Source organism: Monodon monoceros, unplaced genomic scaffold (assembly GCF_005190385.1).
Source record: "Monodon monoceros isolate NGI ecotype Baffin Bay Population unplaced genomic scaffold, NGI_Narwhal_1 Super_Scaffold_16, whole genome shotgun sequence".
Taxonomy (NCBI): domain Eukaryota; kingdom Metazoa; phylum Chordata; class Mammalia; order Artiodactyla; family Monodontidae; genus Monodon; species Monodon monoceros.
The window spans coordinates 38,407,140-38,427,262 of record NW_021703772.1 but is presented as its reverse complement, the minus strand read 5'-3'; the positions used below and the strand labels follow the sequence as shown (position 1 = coordinate 38,427,262).

The 20,123-nt window shown below is 39.5% G+C and overlaps 1 protein-coding gene and 1 pseudogene across 4 annotated transcripts in view; both read left to right on the top strand.

The window, feature by feature from the left end:
* Positions 1–220: 220 nt before the first annotated feature.
* On the top strand, positions 221–19,197 carry LOC114896558 (annotated as a pseudogene).
* CCDC150 (coiled-coil domain containing 150) overlaps positions 19,177–20,123 on the top strand; it is a 75,036-nt gene continuing 74,089 nt past the window's right edge. For all 4 annotated transcript variants that reach the window (XM_029225436.1, XM_029225434.1, XM_029225435.1 and 1 more), the window contains exon 1: positions 19,177–19,197. The gene's annotated coding sequence lies outside the window, so the exon portion shown is untranslated. The remainder of the gene's footprint in view (positions 19,198–20,123) is intronic.

Genomic DNA, 20,123 nt, shown 5'->3' with positions numbered 1-20,123 from the left:
GAAAACTCTCATTACACTGAAGTGTGCAGATTATCTACCGAGTGCATACACATATCCCCCAACTTCATCCATAAATCAGAGGTCACTGCAAGAGAAAACCTACGAGTAATTTGGCTCTTTGTATTGACGCTCTAAAATACTCTCCCACTTTTCATATTAAAAGCTTTATTTGGCCCCTTCACCTGAATAACGTTTGCGGTGCTCATTTCTCCTTCACCGGATGGCCCTGCAGTTTGATGAATATGCCTTACAGCTGTGGTTTGGACATTCTCTCCATCTCACGTGAGTCTCGTCTATCAGAATAAGAATTGCCAGATCAATTCAGCCAGCCACTCGCTAAGCAAAGGAGGACTCATCTCGGATCTGACTGCATTCACTTGAGGGCTAAAGTTATTCTCAGCTGCAACCCCAGAGAGACGAGAAGAATACATTAATTGCCCTGGTGCTGGTAAAAGGTGTTCTGTCCAGCTACCTAAAGCAAAGCCGTGTTGCCTTTTCACTGTAGAAGACTTCCCGGTAAGGGCGAATTCCCGGTCTTACGGCAAAACTCAGAAACGACTGCAGTTTTATTCTCGGTGCTCTCTCTCGTTTCGCAGCTACTTACAGTCAAACTGAGAAATACCTACTCACCTGTAGACAAAGCAAGAAATAAATTATGCTGAAGAGACAAAAAACCAGGGAGCAGACATGTGTTTTACTCTCGGTCTGGTCATGATGAACGAGGATGAAGAGGGGCTTGTTTTTTTCTTCAATGAGAAGGATGTTTGAGCTCGGTATTTTTACCATTTTTTATGCTCATTAACAAAATCTTATTCTCCTGTCGTTCATAAGTTACTTGATACTTTCATCCTTCTAAAACTAAAAACATTTTCTTCTCTTGGACTCTGACCGGCTGCAGGGTATGTGTCAAATGAGCCAAACGCTGCACGCTCACCGGCATGGGATGGGTAACTCCGCAAAGCGGACGCCGCAGGACCTCCGGGACGTGAGTGGGCTGAAACTACCTATCCCGGCGTGCCCCGCTCGCGAGCTCAATGGAGATCTGTAGTCGTCCGGGTCACGGGGCTGCGCGCTCAGTGCGCGCCTCCGGATAGCGGCCTGGGTCCCGCCCGGGGCGGAGGGCCCTCCAGGGCCGGGAAAACTGCGATTCCCGGCATGCCCTGCCACGGGTGCGCCTGCGTACGGGAGCTACCGCGCCGGAGAGCGGGTAGGTTTAAAACGCTGTCTTAGTTCCATAGAAACCAGCCCACCCGCTGCCGGACAAAGCCCCAGGCGGACAGACGGACTGTGGGGTGAGGCTGCGGGACCCTGGGAGGTAGGGAGTCCGCGGGGGCGGGTCGGCGGTTCAGATAAGGTCCCAGTCATCTCTCCCTGCCGCCCTCTCCCGTAGCTGGCGGAGTTTACTCTTGCCCTCTGGACCTCAGGACCCTGAATTATGGCGCTTCTGCGCTGGATGCCGGTGAAAACCGTTTAGGAGCGAGGTTTGCATTGACTTGGCCCCAGCGGGGGAAGGATAGCCACCAGACAGGGCCGCGCATAAGCCCCAGTTCGACTTTTCTTTATTTATATGTTAGGTTGGCGTTATAGGTTCCTGGGAAAGCCGTTTCGTTTTCTGGTTTTGCCACCGGTTATCTTCCCTGGCCCACTCGTTAGAATGCAGGTGTCAGGAATTTACATTCGTTCATTACTGTTTCCCCAGCTCCTACCAATTAGGCTGGAACAAAGTTAAATTTTTGTTGAACTATACCGCTGTTTGCCACCCACAAATGTCCCATGTACTGTCTGGGCTCTGAAGATAGAAAATGATTAAGAATCTGACCTTACTGAGGCGAAGCTCGGGTTAGTCTGGCTTGAATGCTCCACACTGATCTTGGAGCGCCCAGGACTAGGTCCTTGAATCTTTTCTGTTCTCTGTTAGCCAGTCTCCGCGGCTTTAAAAGCCATGTATATATTGACAACTTCAGAATTTATATCCCTTATTTGGAGTCAGGGGAGAAAGGTCCACTGAGTACAAATGGAGTACAAGTTTCCCACATATTTTTAATAAGATGCAGATTCCCACCTAAAATTTTTTCGTGTGATTGTCGAAATGTCATAGTTTTGCTGTTATTTCCCCAAGGTACCCAAAATAGATATAAAATGCTTACATAACCTTACAGGGTATGTGTGCGCATTCAGCCATAAAAACAAGATGGAAAACAACACAAATTAAATTGCTTCATTTTCTCAGAAAAGAGAAAGTAAGTCTATATATGTTTAGGTAAGAATTTGATTGGCATCATCACTCACACCCACCTGAACCTCATCTATACTGGAGCGTCTCAGGCTTCTGGAGAGAAAAAATACTCTCAAACAAAAAGGAATAAACTTGGCCCCCAGCCTCTGCGGGAGAGGAGGTTTATAGAAGATTCATCCTAAGGAGGGAGAGATCGAGGTGCCTGGGACACTGACTGACGGTTGGCAGAGGATAAAGCTTTTGAGTGAAATACATGGTGTTGTCCTTGAAATATCCTCTTAGTCAATCACTGAGGTTCAGGTCATCAAAGAAGTGGATTCAAAAACTAAACAAGACAATCTACCTTTGAGGATTTATTACAAACAGGTCTCAGGGTTAGTTGAAAATTCTTCCCTACCCCCTCTCCACGTGAGGAGAAAAACAATGTCAAGGTCAGGAGAGCCCTCAGAAACAAAAATGGAAACAATGGTGACCCTGTAGCAAGAGGAGGACAGCCTTAATATCCACCAGGGAGTCCCTGAGTACCTGCGAGCCTGTTAAAGGAAGAGTAAAGTAAGAACTTGGGATCCAGTGAATCCGTTGAGTTGAGGTTTAGAGTCAGGAGAGATTCTCATTTTCGCTGCAGTTGCTCATACTTCTGCCTCTCCTCCCTTATCCGGCAGGTCCAAGCAAGGGTAACAGAAACACCATGCCTCCACACACAATCCGCAGGCCACCTGGAGGCCAGTGGCCGTAACTCTATGACTTCCATGCTCAGTAGACTTATAACTCTATATGTTATTAAGAAGTTACAGGGCTTCCCTGGTGACGCAGTGGTTGAGAGTCCGCCTGCCGATGCAGGGAACACGGGTTCGTGCCCCAGTCCGGGAAGATCCCAAGTGCTGCGGAGCGGCTGGGCCCGTGAGCCATGGCCACTGAGCCTGCGTGTCCGGAGCCTGTGCTCCGCAACGGGAGAGGCCACAACAGTGAGGGGCCCGCGTATCGCAAAAAAAAAAAAAAAAAAAAAAAAGAAGTTACAGACTTTCAACTCTATCTATAACTTATGGGGATAGAAGCCATAACTCTTCTTACAAGAAGAGAACTTAGCTCTAATTGCTAATATTCCAGCAAAGAGACTATAGCTTGAACATATCTGTGCTTTGCTGTTTTTGAAAAGGAGTAAATATCATTGAATGCAGCCTTGAACCTAAGCCCTGATGCTTGATAGCAACAATAATAAAAATACTAAGATATAAGCTTTTTTTTTTTTGCAATACGCGGGCCTCTCACTGTTGTGGCCTCTCCCGTTGTGGAGCACAGGCTCCGGATGCGTAGGCTCAGCGGCCATGGCTCACGGGCCCAGCCGCTCCGCGGCACGTGGGATCCTCCCGGACCGGGGCATGAACCCGTGTCCCCTGCATCGGCAGGCGGACTCTCAACCACTGCACCACCAGGGAAGCCCTAAGCTTTTATTTTTAAAAAAGTTAATTCACAATTACTTTCATAAATATATCATTATCAAATTAATACAGTGCTGTCTCTATGTTTAGGGAAAGTATTTCCAGAGAGCTCAGGTTACCTCACTGAAAGCATGGCATGAATAAGACAAATGTCATAAGTAATATACTAGTAAAAGCCAGGTGGCTTTGAAAAGGCAACACTTGCTTTTGTAGACACAGGCTCCATTCTTATATCTGGCAATAGCTACAACTATATGCTGTTGGTTCCAAAGTAACAGGCCAGGAACTCAGTGTTGCTTACCACAACCACTGGAAAATAATTTGGTCAGTAATATTTTCTTCATTTACTCATATGTCCAATAAACATTTCCTGAATGCCTACCATGAGCCAGAAACTGTTTTGACACCAGGGAATGCAGCAATGATCAAAAGAGACAAATTCCCTGCCCTCCTGGAGCTTATATTCCAGTTGAGGAAATAAGTAAAATATATAGTTTGTTCACTGGTGCTAAGTACAATGGAGAAAAAGTAGGAAAGAGGATGGGAGGGAGGCTGTGGTGCAGGCTTCCATTTTAAACAGAGCTGTCAAAGGAAACCTCACTGAGATGATATTTAAGCAAAGACCTGTGAAGGAGGTACAGGAGTGACATCTGGATGGGACAGAAAGGTCCAGAAAGAGTGAACAGAGAGTGCAAAGACCCTAAGTCAGAAGGCCTGATGGGTCCACAAACAGTAAGGAGGTCAGTTTGACTGGGAAGCACAAAGTGAGGGAGAGAATAGTGGGAGATAAGGTCAGAGAGTAATAACAGGACAGGTTACTTAGAGCCTTAAAGGCTATTGTAAAGGTCTGCCTTTACTTTCACAGCTATTGGAAGGTTTAGAGTGGAGAAGTGTTGTGATCTACCTTAACTTTTAACTGGATCAGTCTGCCTAGATGGTAGCCAGGCAGAGATGGTAGAAAGACAACAGCAAAGTAGGAAGACCAGTTGTAAAGCTACTACGATAACCTGGGGAGATGCCGCTGGCTAGCACCAGGGTACTAGCAACGGAACAGTAAGAAGTGGTCAGAGTCCAGACATATTTTAAAGATAGGTTTTGTTGATAGATTAGATGAGAAAGGATGCACTGGAAGCATGGTGTTGCCATTAACTGAGACAATGAAAGCCTATTAGGAAGAACAAGTTTCAGGAGGAAAGATCAAGAGTTGTTTTGGAAATGTTAAATTTAAAACAGGAAAGATGCCCAATACCTGACTGAACTTGTCCACCAAAAATGAACTTTTATATTTGTGTTAGTATTATGTATCTGACTTGTGACATAAATTAATTAGACAGTCCTTTATATTATAACCAGCTCCCTGGGCCTAACAAGTTGCCACAGAAATTGCCCTCCCCTCCCACCTCCAGCACTGCTTGTCATTTTCTGTACCTCCTTCTTCTTCCCATCTCTCTACCAACTATTATCTGGGACTACTATGTATTCCAGGACTGCTTTTGTTGCAAGCAACAGGAAAGCATGACTAAACAAAAGTTTATATTTCTCACATAAGCAAAGTTTGGAGGTTACTAGTAAGTCAGGTTAATCTGGGCTTCTCTGGCCTTTTCCTTGTTTCTCAGATGCTGGTGATCCCAGACTCTTTGTTTACATTTAACAGTGAGGTACTGCATGGCTGACTTAAAGAGAGCCCTCAGAGCTCCGGGCATCATACAGGGGAAGGAAAGGACAGGTGCCATCATTTCTGTTCTTTTTATCAGGAAAAAAAAAAAGTCTTCCCAGAAGCTTCTTGCAAACTTCTGCCAAAATCTCACTGGCCAGGATATGTCACATGGATGTGCCAGCTGTAAGGGAGGGTGGAGACATGAACTTTTCAACTTCTTTTGGAGGGAGGACAAAGGAGCCAACTGCCTGTCACAAACCCCATTAAACACCCTTTCCGTACTTTTTCTCCCAACCCCAGGCCTGGTTTATTTCTATGTTGGCAGTAGCCAGACAGCAGGTGACAGAAAATGGAATGGAGGGTAAACCCATCTGGTGTTTCTTCACTGTTACCTCTCTATTTTCTTCCCACCCCACACTATTGGTGGTCCCCCCAACCCTAGCCCTGGTTTCATGGCAGTAGAACCAGCCCTAAGGTTTGTCTTTGAGGTTCTTCTTTCTGTTACCTGAGGGACACTATCCTGGCCCCTGTGGTAACCTGAGCAGGAAATTCCAAACCTGGCTTTTTTCAGAAATGTAGATGAACCTTACTTCATATCTTTGTGTATCTAGAGACTCTATTTATATCTGTGTCTACTTTTGTCATTCCCTTCAAGAATGAATTGAAAGCATGAAAAGCAGTTAATAGAAGAGAACTTCTTTACCCCCTGTCCTTAAGCTGATTGTTAACAGAAAATCTAAAGAATTCAAAAAGGTTATGTGTGTCAGAAATGCATTCTGTTTTATAGAGGAGCACAAAGGAGAGAAATCTTGGTCAGGAGTATAAAATAAGAATAAAAAGAAAATTTGTACCCTTTGACCTACATCATTCCATTTCCCCTATCTTCCAGCCCCTGGCAACCACCATTCTATTCTCTGTTTCTATGAAATCAGATTTTTTTGTTTGGTTGGTTTTTAGAGTCCATATATAAGTGATACCACACACTATTTTTTCTCTGTCCAGCTTATTTCACTTAGCATAATGCCCTCCAGATTCATCCTGCAAATGGCAGAATTTCCTCTCATGTGGCTGAATAACATTCCATATATATATATATATATATATATATATATATATATCTCACATCTTTATCTGTTCATCCACTGAAGGACGTTTAGGTTGTTTCCATCTCTTGGCTATTGTGAATAATGGTGCAGTGAACATGGATATGTGGATATCTCAAGATACTGATTTTAGTTCCTTCAGATATATACCCAGGAGTGGGGTTGCTGGATCATATGGTAGTTCAAGTTTTAATTTTTTGAGGAACCTCCATACTGTTTTCCATTATGGCTTACCAGTTTACATTCCCACCAACAGTACATAAGGTTCCCTTTTCTCCACATCCTTGCCAACGTTTGTTATCTCTTGTCTTTTTAAAACTAGCCATTCTAACAGGTGTGAGCTGCTATCTTGTGATTTCGATTTGCATTTCCCTGATGATTTGTCATGTTGAGCATCGTTTCATGTACCTGTTGGCCACCTGTATATTTTCTTTAGAAAAATGTCTATTCAGGCCCTCTGCCCATTTTTTAATTAGATTATTTCTTCCTTTGCTACTGAGTTGTATGAGTTCTTTATATATTTTGGATATTAACCCTTTATCAGATATATGGTTTGCAAATATTTTCTCCCATTCTGTAGGTTGCCTTTTCAAATAAGACATTCTGAGGATCAAATGTATAACATGGTGACTATAGTTAATAATATGGTATTGTATACTTGAAAGTTGCTGAGAGATCTTTAAGTATTCTTACCACAAAGAAAAAAAGTTACTTATGTTAACTATGTGAGGTTGTTAATTATGTGGATGTGTTAATTATTTTGATCTTGGTAACCATTCTGCAAGGTATATGTATATAAAATCATCATGTTGTACACTTTAAATGTATACAATTATATTTGTCAACTATTCCTCAGTAAAGTATTTGTTTGTTTGTTTGGGGTTTGTTTTGTTTTGTTTTAAGTAAAAAGAGGGAAACAGGCCATATTCTGGGACCTGTGGGGGAAAAATAGGAGATGGTTAAAGAGCTGTCCTCAGTGGCTGTAACAGTGTTACACTGGCAAGAAGCTCAGCCTTTACGCTGGTGCCCCCTTAAATCCTGCCACCAGTTTTAAGACTTCTTTAATTCCTTCCCTGGGTCCTGGGGACCACCTTCAGTGACTTGAACCTGAGGGAGTCCCCACTTCCATTGCCTGGGATACCTCAGGGAGGTATCTAATCACACAGTAAGTGGGAGAGAAAGGTGTATTACGAATATCCCAGGTGGGGCCTTTGTGAACACATTCCCACAGATACACTATTGCTAGTGATGCTTAAGGTTTATTGTTTGATTAGTATAGAAATGTCTGTACAGGATAGAGTTGCAGGAAAATGTCCTTAAAGTTTCCACCAATGATCTTGTCATTGAACTTTGGGCACATGATTCGTTTAAATGTTGGGACTGCTTATAAGCTGATTCTGCTTCTGTCACTAATACCTGAAAGAGTAGTCTCACTACTCCCATTTACTCTCACGTGATCTTGCGGGAGGAGCCTGGAAATTTGATGTCAGTAGGTGTAAAAGAGTCTTTGCTATGGAGTTATGTTTGCAAGTTATTTTTAAAAGTCACTGCTTCAAGGTAGTTGGTAAATCTATTTTACGACAACTGCTCGGAGATCCAAGTACTGTAGAGTGTTGTTTTGTTTTCAGAAAGGTTGGATGGGAATATGTTAAAATGAAAATGGCTGGCAATGAAAAGAGGTAATAACTCCTTCAGCCAAGTCATAGGTCCTAGTGTATGTCTAATCGTAGCAGACAGGGTAGACTAGATTGTGCTGCAGTAACAAACTACCTAACAATCTGCGGCTTATAACAACATTAGTTTCTTGCTCACTCACACTGTATGTCGTGGATGGGCCATGGCTCTGCTCATGTAGTCTTTACTCTGGGATTTTGGCACATAGAGCAGGCCCTATCTGGGATGTTGGTCATCGCATGGAGAAGGGAAAAGAGATGATGAATGACAAGTTGGCTCTTAAAGCTTCTACCCACATTTAATTGACCAAAGCAGGACACATGGCCATTTCCAAGCTCAACAGGACAGGGATGTATAATCCTCCACAGGAAGGGGCAGTGGCTATTTTGAACAATAATAGAACCAACTACATTAATATTGTGACTTTAATCTCAGGTGCATATGGAAACTACAATGTCCAGACCAGTCCTCTCTCCAGCCCGCATCAATGCTACAGCTTCTGAAACAGTCACGGTACTTCAGCAAAGGATGAGAATAGTTGAGGAACAGACCAGTTCTCTGAGGGATGACCTAATAATGTTGGACTTTGGTGAAAAAAGGTAAGAAATTAAAAAATTGTGTCACAATATCTTTGTAGGTTGAAGAATTTTGCCTCACTGGTTACTCATAAGGAGTCACAGTGTGGGTGGTTTGGCAGGTGAAATAGGTACTTAGAAAAGAATTGAGAAATAACATTAGAATATTAATTAGAAAATATTTGCAAGATAAAGAGTTGTCCTGCTGTAATGTCCTGCTGTAATGTCCTACTACCACTATTCTAAACAGATTTTTAAAGTGTGTTAATTAGGTGTACAAACTTCGATATCCTATTCTCCCTCAATACTTGATTAAAAACAAATGTAATTTTTTATATAATTAGAAAAAAAATTTGGTCCTTTTTTAAAAATAAGAATAGATTTTGATATTAGTTAAGGTGAACATCTACAACTTGATTCATGCATTAATATGGTCTTTATTTTCTTTCTCCAGATTTATTGTAAATTAAGAGAGGTTATAAGTCTTAAAAAAAATTCATAGTTTAGAATGAAGTACTCAAAAGAAGAACTGTGTTTTTCCTTTGTGCTCCTGAAGAAGTTATTGCCATTAAAAGTTAGATTGTCAAAGGCCTTGAGGAATCTGGGTGCTTAAGTGGCCAATGCTGAATTTACTGGTGTGATTTTCTTTAAAATTACGTATGTATTTCCTGAATGTCTCTTATGAAGACCTAAAATTAGTATAGTTGGTATAGCACACATAGAATAAATAACTCTTCAGCAAAGATTAAATTTGTACCAGTGTTGAGTATGTTAGAACAAAATGGGAATGTTTATTATCACCTTGTTTAAAACTTTTCTAAAAAGGATGTGAAATACTGCCTCCATGCTAACTTTAATTCTTAGTTTACCATTATAGAATTAGCATTTAACATGTTTTATATATCACTTGCTTTTACATACAAGATAAGTTTACAAAAAATTCCAATTAAAATAACCATTAAAAAATCAGTGGTCTTGGGCTTCCCTGGTGGCACAGTGGTTGAGAGTCCGCCTGCTGATGCAGGGGACACGGGTTCGTGCCCCGGTCCGGGAAGATCCCACATGCCGCGGAGCGGCTGGGCCCGTGAGATGTGGCCGTTGAGTCTGCGTGTCTGGAGCCTGTGTTCCGCAACGGGAGAGGCCAAAACAGTGAGAGGCCCGCGTACCGCAAAAAAAAAAAAAAAAAAATCAGTGGTCTTTACCCATCCCACATTGGTCTCATCCTCTTTACCTAATAGTGCTCTCTATGTTTAAATTTGCAGAGGCTATCAGATACTGGTTAACTAAAGAATATAGTTTTTATACTCAGTAGAAATGTTACATTGATTCGATGGTTGGGATTACCCTATAATATTGTTATATTGGGATCTTTGTCCAGAGGCCACTTGCAAATTCCGAAACGTTTAGAGGAGCCTGTGAGCCAGAACGTCATTAGCCCCTATCCAGAATGAAATAATTTGTTCAGGAAAAACAGATATTTTATGGAAGAACTGTGAGTTTTGGTAAATCGAATGTGCCGTCTGGAAAGCCTCATCCAGTCCTTGAAGATGAACATCTTCGTCTGCAAACTGAAAAAGATTTGAACCCACAGAAAACAGGTATAGAGAGAAGAGAATCATCAGAAATTCGGTCCTGTGTGGGTGCTTGATGAGTTCATGATTCTTTTCCTTTCCTGACCTTCTTTGATCTGCTTGATGACCCTCCTGTCCTGTCTGATAGATTTTCTGAAGGAAAGATTGAATACAATACAGGAGGAGCATTCCAGGGATCTGAAGCTATTGCAACTGGAAGTGATGAATTTGCGCCAGCAACTAAGAGATGTAAAAGAGAAAGAAGACAAGGCACAAGATGAGGTGCAAAGGTTGACTGTGACTCTGCAGCTTGCCTCAGAGACAAAGGCTTGAGTCCAGAGTTCTTGAATACAAACGCACTGTTACTGTGTTAGCTGGAGGAGGCAACAGACCCATAAAACTGACTTTTAAAAATAGGTGATGTCGGTGTGAGGATTCTTGACATCTGAAATTTATCTACATCGATAGCCTATAACATTGTGTGCTGTCAGTAATTGAGTATTTATAGATTCCTACCCTCTACATGTGACTGTGCGGATCCAGAGATATGAGGGAGTCTGTGCTCTTCAAGAGCTTATATGCTAGCTGGGAGAACAAGGCATAGCAGGACAAACTAAAGAGAGAAAATAAGGGTATAAGAAATATTAAAGGACAGTATAGGACAATAAGCAAATATTGCCAATAAGTGTTCTGTATTCAGGTGGGTTTGGGAAGGTGCGCATGTCCTGTCTAGAATAGATTAGGCTAGGCTTCAAGGAAGAGACGGGACTTGAGATGAACCTTTAGAAGGCAAAGCAGTGAGGTGAGGACATTTAAAAGACCACACACAGGGGCAGCAAAAAATAAGACTGGGGAAAAAAACAAATGATTTTGTTTTCCCTTCACAGGCCAGGCAGTGTAACAGATGTTATTTTGTTTAAAACATGTTTTGTTTAATCTCTGCAAAACCTCAAGATGTAGGATATTGTTGTCTCTCTCTTTTTTTTTTTTTTTGCGGTACACGGGCCTCTCACTGTTGTGGCCTCTCCCGTTGCGGAGCACAGGCTCCGGACGCGCAGGCTCAGCGGCCATAGCTCACGGGCCCAGCTGCTCCATGGCATGTGGGATCTTCCCGGACCGGGGCACGAACCCGTGTCCCCTGCATCGGCAGGCAGACTCTCAACCACTGCGCCACCAGGGAAGCCCTATTGTCTCTATTTTAATGATAAGTGTACTGGGGCTCAGAGAGAAGTCACCTCTCTGAGATCACACTTGCCTGTTTTCTTCCTGTAAGTCAGATTTGAACCTAGATCTTTCCCTTGGGTGCAGTTAGGAGGAAATGCATAAACTAGCTGGACAGGAGTGAGGATTTGTTTGTGTAAAATAAGTTGGAAATTGGCTAGGGATAACCTCATAGAGGATCTCAAAATCAAGAATAATCAAGTAGTTGGGCTTGATCCTATGGGGAGTGATTAAGTTTTTGATAAGAAAGTGACATAATGAAAACAAGAAAACTAATCTAGCAGTAGTGTAGAGTATCAATTATAGGAGAAGAGATTGGAGATAGGAAAACCAATTAGGAATCCATTGCCTTATTTGAGACATAGACTTTATTAGGTCTGAATTACGGTTGTGACATTTTGAGAGGAAAGATATGTTAGAATGTGGTATTGGATAGGGGCTGAAGGTAGAGAATAAGGCAAAGACAGCTTTGATTTTTTACATCTTAGATTGTAGTGCTATTAATAATAATATAAAAGAGAATGAATAGTGAAAGCTGTGTTTTTCATCCTCAACTCCTAAGCATAGATAATATTTGAGGCTAGAAAAAATGGAGTACTTAAAAAAAAAAGGAATATACCCTGTAAGAAAAATGTATAGCAATTACTAGGTTTTCCTCTGATTATTGAATTTTACATAGGAGGTACATGTGACTAATCATTTTTTAATTATCTGAAAGGGAAAATGATAGAAGTCATGAATCAAAGTAATAAAATAACTTTAAATATCTCATTGTAATAATTACTTTAGACTCATAATAAGAAGTGTTTATAACTGTATTCAGAATAGCATTTATAGGTTGCCCCAAAAAAGTCTAGATTTGAACTGTGATATACCATAGACAGTTTCTTCCTGTCATTTCAGATTATTTAGAACCTTTTCTCCTTCTATTTTAGAAGAATGCAGCCATTATTGAAGAGGAACTGAAGACCACAAAACGTAAAATGAACCTTAAAATTCAGGAGGTAAGATAAAAAGGAAGCTGGAAGGTGAAGGGGGCGTTGGAATTGCAGAGGGGGAAGTCAAGGAAGTGGATAGAATGAAAAGAAACCATTGAAGAAGAAAATATGTGGCTGTTTATTAGGAAGATTTTAAAAATATGCCACATGAAGTTATACCTGCCCGTATGTGACATTAAGACTTCCTTTCACCTCAATACTGCCACAAAACCAGAAATAAAAAATAAATGCTTTCTGAGCCGGGAGGGAAACAGTTACCATGAAACTCATGCAGTTGCCCATATACTAGAGTTAAGTGGACATACAAAGACCTTTTACACTAAAGTTGTGTTTAAAATAAAAAGCTTTTAATAAGTCTGCTCATCTAATTTTACCTTAAAACTTTCATTTCAGTCTAAATTTAAGTAGATAACAGATTGGAATTATGGAGTAGGTGGCTGCTAAAAGTTGTTGGACTAAAAATTTGCAGCTGAAAACAGTGGAAGAGTCAGAAGAATTACCAATTCAATACACCTTGACAGTGGCCTAAAAACCTCAATATTCCCTGACAGAATAATAGTTGACATTAGTCCAAATCAAAAGGATCAAGTTATATTTAAAATATCCTGTTATACAAAACAGAGAAATAGATATACTATTTTAAAAATTATGAATTTCAGTGTGTTTAGGGTGGTGAGTGTAGCTATCTGGGACATTCTCTCATGTAGAGTATTTTATTTGCCAATAGTTACTGATAAAAGCATGATTGTTCATTGTTAGTTGGAGTATATTGTTTCATGCTTTAAAAAAATATTTTGGCTATTTTAATAGATTCTTTTTAGAGCAGTTTTAAGTTTTTATAAAAATTGCACAGAAACAAGAGTTCCCATATATCCTTTCTCCCCACCCCCAGAGCTTCCTCCATTATTCACATTCTGTATTAGTCTGTGATGAACCAGCTTTGATACATGATTACTAAATTCACAGTTTAGATTAAGTTTTACTTTTTGGTCATCACAGTATACAGAATAGTTTCACTGCCCTAAAAATGCCCTGTGCTCTACATACACATCACCCCGCGCCTCCCTCCCCCCCCCCTGTCTTTCCCCAAGCCCCTGGCAACCACTGATCTTTTCACTGTCTCTCTAGTTGGAATCATACAGCATGTAGCCTTTTTGGACTGGCTTCTTTCGCTTAGCATATGCATTTAATCCTCCATGTCTTTTCATGGTTTGATAGCTCATTTCTTTTTATCAATGAACAATAATCCATTGTCTGGATGTACTGTAGTTTATCCATTCACCTACTGACGGACATCTTAGTTGCTTCCAAGTTTGGCAGTTATGAATAAAGCTGCTGTAAACATTCATATGCAGTTTTTTGTATGGACATAAGTTTTCAACTCCTTTGTATAAATACCTAGGAGTACAATTCATATTTATGATAAGCTCATGTTTAGCTTTCTAAGAAATTGCCAACCTATTGCAGTGGCTATGCCATGTTGTGTTCCCACCAGCAGTGAATGAGAGTTCCTGTTGTTCCACATCCTCACCAGCATTTTGTGTTGTCAGTGTTTCGAATTTTTGCCAATTTTATAGGCGTGTGTATAGTATCTTGTTTTAATTTGCAGTTTTCTACAGAGTTGATATTGAACATCTTTTCATATGCTTATTTGCCATCTGTCTATCTTCTTTGGTGAGGTATCTTAGATCATTTGCCCACTTTGCAGCTGGCTTTTTTTTCTTATTGTTGAGTTTTTAGAGTTCTTTTTATATTTTGGATACCAATCCTTTATCCAGTTTGTGTTTTACAAATATTTTCTCCCAATCTGTAGCTTATCTTTTCATTCTCTTAACAGTGTCTTTTGCAGAGCAGACGCTTTTAATTTTTTTTTTTTTTTTTTTTTTTTTTTGCGGTACGCGGGCCTCTCACTGCTGTGGCCTCTCCCGTTGCAGAGCACAGGCTCCGGATGCGCAGGCTCAGCAGCCATGGCTCATGGGCCCAGCCGCTCTGCGGCATGTGGGATCTTCCCAGACCGGGGCATGAACCCGTGTCCCCTGCCTCGGCAGGCGGACTCTCAACCACTGCGCCACCAGGGAAGCCCCAGGCGCTTTTAATTTTAATGAAGTACAATTTATCCATTTTTTTCATGGATTGTACTTTTGGTATTATATCTATTAATAAAATATCATTGCCAAACCCAGGGTCACCTAGATTTTTCTATGTTATATTTTAGAAGTTTTATAGCTTTGCATTTTACATTTAGGTTTTGAATTACTTTTTGTGAAAGGTGTGAGGTCTGTATCAAGATTCTTTGGGTGAGTTTGTGTATGTGTATGTCTAGTTGTTCCAGCACCATTTGTTGAAAAGACTATCCTTTGGATTGCCACTTAACATTATTTTTTTATTGGGAAAGTCTTAATTCTTGGTGCTATAGTAAAATATTGAATTTTTATTGAACTTGTCAAGGACCTGAAGAAGGACTGTGCTAGTCAAATGGGGACATTTTGAGGGTATGTGAAGCAGGAAGGATGTATTAGTCTGCTGGGGCTGCCATAACAAAGTACTGCAGACTGGTGGCTTAAACAACAGAAATTTATGTCTCACCATTCTGGAGGTGAAAAGTTCAAGATCAAGATATCATCAGCAGGTTTGGCTTTTTCCTGAGTCCTTCTCCTTGGCTTGCAGATGGCTGTCTTTTTTCTGTGTCCTCACATGGTCTTTTCTCTGTGTACACATCCCTGGTGTCTCTTTGTGTACACATTTCTTCTTATAAGGACAACAGTCATGTTGGATTAGGGCCCACCCCAGTGGCCTCATAACTTAAACAACTCTTTAAAGGCCCTATCTCCAAACACAGTCATATTTTGGGATACTGGGGTTTAGGCCTTCAACATATGGATTTCAGAGGGATGCAATTCAGCCCATAATAAAGGACTATACAAAGATAAAGTAAATGCAGTATATATCTTTCTAAGAGATAAGAAATATATATATATATATATATATATATATAAAATCTGGTTCTGATGAACATGAAATAGATTAACTGATAGCCCTTCATAATGCTTTAGGGATGAATATTTTAGTAGTATAATTATCAAATAAAGATTCCCTTTATAAGGCACTTAAATTATATCTTGAGAAAATTATATAATTCGATGTAGAGCTTAGAAAAGTATATTATGCTACTCTAAATTATAAAGTGATTATAATCTGATACTAAAATAAAACCTGAAAAATATAGCCCAAAGCAAAAACTGTAGCTCATTCTTAAATAAGATTCTAATATTAATATTTAACTGATTATTGGATAAAGAAGGAATTTCTAATCTTGAAAAGAAGGAACAAGATTATAAAAAGCTCGATAAGTTTGACCATATAAAAATTAAAATCTTATACATGTATAAAACAAAACTAATGAAACATAACAAAACTAGACAGTTAATAATCTTCCCTTTTAAAGAACTTAAATTGACTTAAAAAAAACAGAGGGCAAAGGATAAGAACAGTTCAGAAAATATATAAAGAACTAATAACCATATTAGAAAATGTTTAATCTCACTAGGAACCAAAGAAATGAAAAAAATATTAAGGAGTTGTTTTTCATTTATTAGCAAAGATTTAAGGAAGTGATAATCTGTAGTGCTGATGATATTTATTCAAATACTACTGATAAGGTAAAATTGGAAGGAGAATTACAAAATGTATCAAAAGTCTAAAAAATGTTTATACCTTTAACCTAGTGATTCCTTTTGTAGGATTTATCCCAAGGAAATAATCAGAAATTCAATGAAAGATTGATTCACAAGCATGTTCAGAACAGTATTTAGAATAGCAAAACACTGGAAATATCCAAATGTTCAGTGTTAGGTGTATGGTTAAGAAAATCATAGAACATTTCCAGAACGGGCTATCTTGTAACTATTTCATGTCAACATATTTTTCATCTCATTTCACTTTTTAAAAACTTCTGAAGTTGTTAAATATATCATCCTTCAAGAAAACACATATAAAGTACATATGTACAATGTAGAGAAGAGTTATAAAGTGTACTCTTACATCATGTTTACAAATAGAATTTCTGGAACTTCCCTCGTGGCGCTGTAGTTAAGAATCCACCTGCCAATGCAGGGGACATGGGTTCAAGCCCTGGTCCGGGAAGATCCCACATGCTGTGGAGCAACTAAGCCCCTGTGCCACAACTACTGAAGCCCGCTCACCTAGAGCCCGTGCTCCACAACAAGAGAAGCCACCACAACAAGAAACCCATGCACTGCAATGAAGAATAGCCCCCACTCACCGCAACTAGAAAAAGCCCATGCGCAGCAACGAAGACCCAACGCAGCCAAAAATAAATAAATAAGTAAATAAATTAAAAAAGAAATTCTTTCAATTTAACGTCACTTCATAAAAGGAACAGCATTTTCAGTTCCCATTTAAATTAGAAAGGATTTCTTTACTTCATGATAAAAGAGACTCTTAACCTTCTTTTTATCTTTATCTGACTCATTTTGTAGTCATTTATTGATAGAATTAAGGTCAGTGTACCCAAATTCTTGAGTGTTGTTTTTGTCTGCTGCTTAACAACTACTTCATTATTTGTTTTGATCTTTAAGTTCCAATACATGAAAAAAAAACTCCAATACATAATTGAAACAGCTTTCAGAGGAATGTTTATAATACTATGGGATAAAAAATATATATATATATATATATATATATAGGTGAAGAAATCAAAATACAGGAAAATAAAGAGTTAAAAAATAAAGTTAGAAAATAGAGAAATACAGAAAATACATATACTAAGACATATTAGTGTTTTTCAAACTTGACAGCAATAATATTTTACACTGCAACACCATACATACATGCATATACACAAACATTTCATGAAGCAGTACTTACCCTTCCTTACTACTTGCTATGTGCTCTGATATTTTCTTTCTATTCTTTTCTAGCCTGCCTTTTTCAAGTGCTTCTTGCAACTTACTAATGCGTCTTGACCCACAGTTTGGAAAACAGACTTACACAGTAGGAAGATGAGGGTAAAAAATTTGACTCTGCATTTCTTAGAAGGTTATCCGTTAGGGAGAAACAAAAGCATGTTTCTGAGTAGTCATAAATGAACGAAGAATGGGGGTGAGATGGCATGTCTGGTAAACTTTTCATGGTGACTTTGATCTTTGTTAAACTGCTATGAAGTTCCCTTGGTCTTGCCTAACTGCAGTGTTGCTCTGTAGCTAAGGAGATGACTGTCTGAAGAAAAGCACCTAAGGGAATCTCTTGAGAAACCTGGATCAGCCATGCTACTCAAAATACAAGAAATGGGATCAACAGTGGAGGTGGAACGGAAACAGGTAGAGAGATTTTCTCTCCTTGTTTATGTTGGGAAAGTGAAACCAAAAGGGAAAAGCTAATGTTTTACCTACAAACCTATAGTTTTGCTTATTTCCTCTAGATTTATTAAATTCTTTTCTTTTTTTTTTTTTTTTTTTTTTGCGGTTCGCGGGCCTCTCACTGCTGTGGCCTCTCCTGTTGCGGAGCGCAGGCTCAGCGGCCACGGCTCACGGGCCCAGCCGCTCCGCGGCATGTGGGATCTTCCCAGACCGGGGCACGAACCCATGTCCCCTGCATTGGCAGGCGGACTCAACCACTGCGCCACCAGGGAAGCCCTAAATTCTTTTCTTTAGTATTCCTCTATTAACATTCTTACTACAATTTTAAAAATTTTAGTGCAAAATAAGAAAGGACTCAGATGCCATTTAGTCCAGCGCTCTTAATTTATGAATGAGGGAGCTAAGGACAGAGAGGTTATTTTGTCTCAGGCTTTACAGAAGTGAACTCTTAGTTCCTGGGAGGGAATCCTTCCCTCTACACCATATAATCTCTGTTACAAGAATTGATTTTGGAAGGCACTGACCTAGTCTCTTGTTATATGTATTGTATATGATGTGCATAGAAAAGAAAGATTAAACTGAGCTGACATTTGAAGCAAGGAATAAGTCAAATAATCAGGAATGTGTTTACATTGCTGTTTTCAAGGCTCATTATTTATTTTAGCATAATATTTTTGCTTTCATCAAAGTTGTTATTTGAAATATCTATATGTAATTTAGAATATTTTAAATTCTAAGTACCAAGGCAATTAGTAGTTTCAAATCATAATACCTATTATTGGATTACATAATTTTTATTATTTTAATGAGTGCTGTCCTTCACAATGGAATTATATAGAGGATTCTACTTAAAGAATTTGCAAATGATCCTTTATTACTGTACTTTAGAGTGCGAATATAGTAGGCACTAGCCACGTGTGGCTATTTAAATAAAAATTAATTTTATTTGTTAAAATTAAACAAAATTAAAGATTCAATTCCTCACTCACTCTGGCCACATTTTGAGTGCTATTGAAGAGTGCACAGAAAGTTCTCCTGGACAGCGCTGCTGTAAGACACTGCACTCTGTTGAGATCTTTAACTGTAACACATAAACACCACTTCTTCCTCCAGGAACATTAAGATCAGAAAAATCTGCCTTACGCCTGTGCTATAAGTTAGCTTAGTAGAAATCTTTACCTTACAGAAAAGGAGTTTTTCTTATACGATTTCAGGTGCAAATTTTGCAGCAAAACTGTGTTGCCCTAACGCATTTCTATTCAGACCAACCAAGAACTACTGGCACAGGAGCGACAACAGAAAGGGGAGTTGGAGACCGCTACCTCACAGCTCAAGTCTGATCTAGGTATGAAAACAGATGCTAGAAATTACACTTTTGTTAGTTTTTTGAGATTTCATGCGAAAACTCTTAAGATTCCAAATTCTCGAAGTGGCCAGTGTTACTGGTATTTCCCACAGACCTGAATGTAAAAAGTTGCTGATTTCCTTTTTATCTGTGGCACTGAGAAAGACAGAGAATGTTGGTAATAAAATAGAATTTGACCCTCTTAATTGTAAACTTATGTGGATTTTTTTCAGGTTTATTTAACTGTGGACATGGGAACATTTGGGTTCTATAAATCTAGATTGAATATTGGATAATAGAATGCTAATAAGGAAATGAGGTCATTAATCCTTGCTCTCCTACTGATTCTAATGATTTATCATGTCAGACTCTCCATTCTTCAGGTTATCAACCTATTGTGGTCAACTTGTATTTGTAGAAATGGATAGTTGTAAGGTACCATAGAGAGAGGTTAGATTAACTACTCGTTTGAGGAGGAAAAAAACATCTGTTTTTAAAAAAAAGAGTCCTAAAAGGTGACAGAGCTAGGAAATGGAAGTGTCTAGACTTGATCCCAGGTCGCTCAGAGACATGCTTCTTCCAACCCAACAGCCCTTATCAGACTACTGTTTGTTAATATATAATTGTAACAGCAGTTTTCAGGTAGATCTCACTATAGAGATCACACAGAGTTCCAGTGCACTGCTTTACGCGTGAATAACACTTCATGATTTACACAGGGCTTTCACATACATTATCTCATGTAATACACAAAACTATCTGTAATTCCTAAAGTTACAAAATGAATAAATGGTGAGGTGAGGCCTCAACCTAGATCTTCTAACTCCAAACCCAGTGTTCTTGCCACTGTGGCTTCCCTGCTCTGTGGCTGTAATGAGGACAGGGAATACCAAAAGGGAAATGAAAATTAAAGAAAAAAAACATAA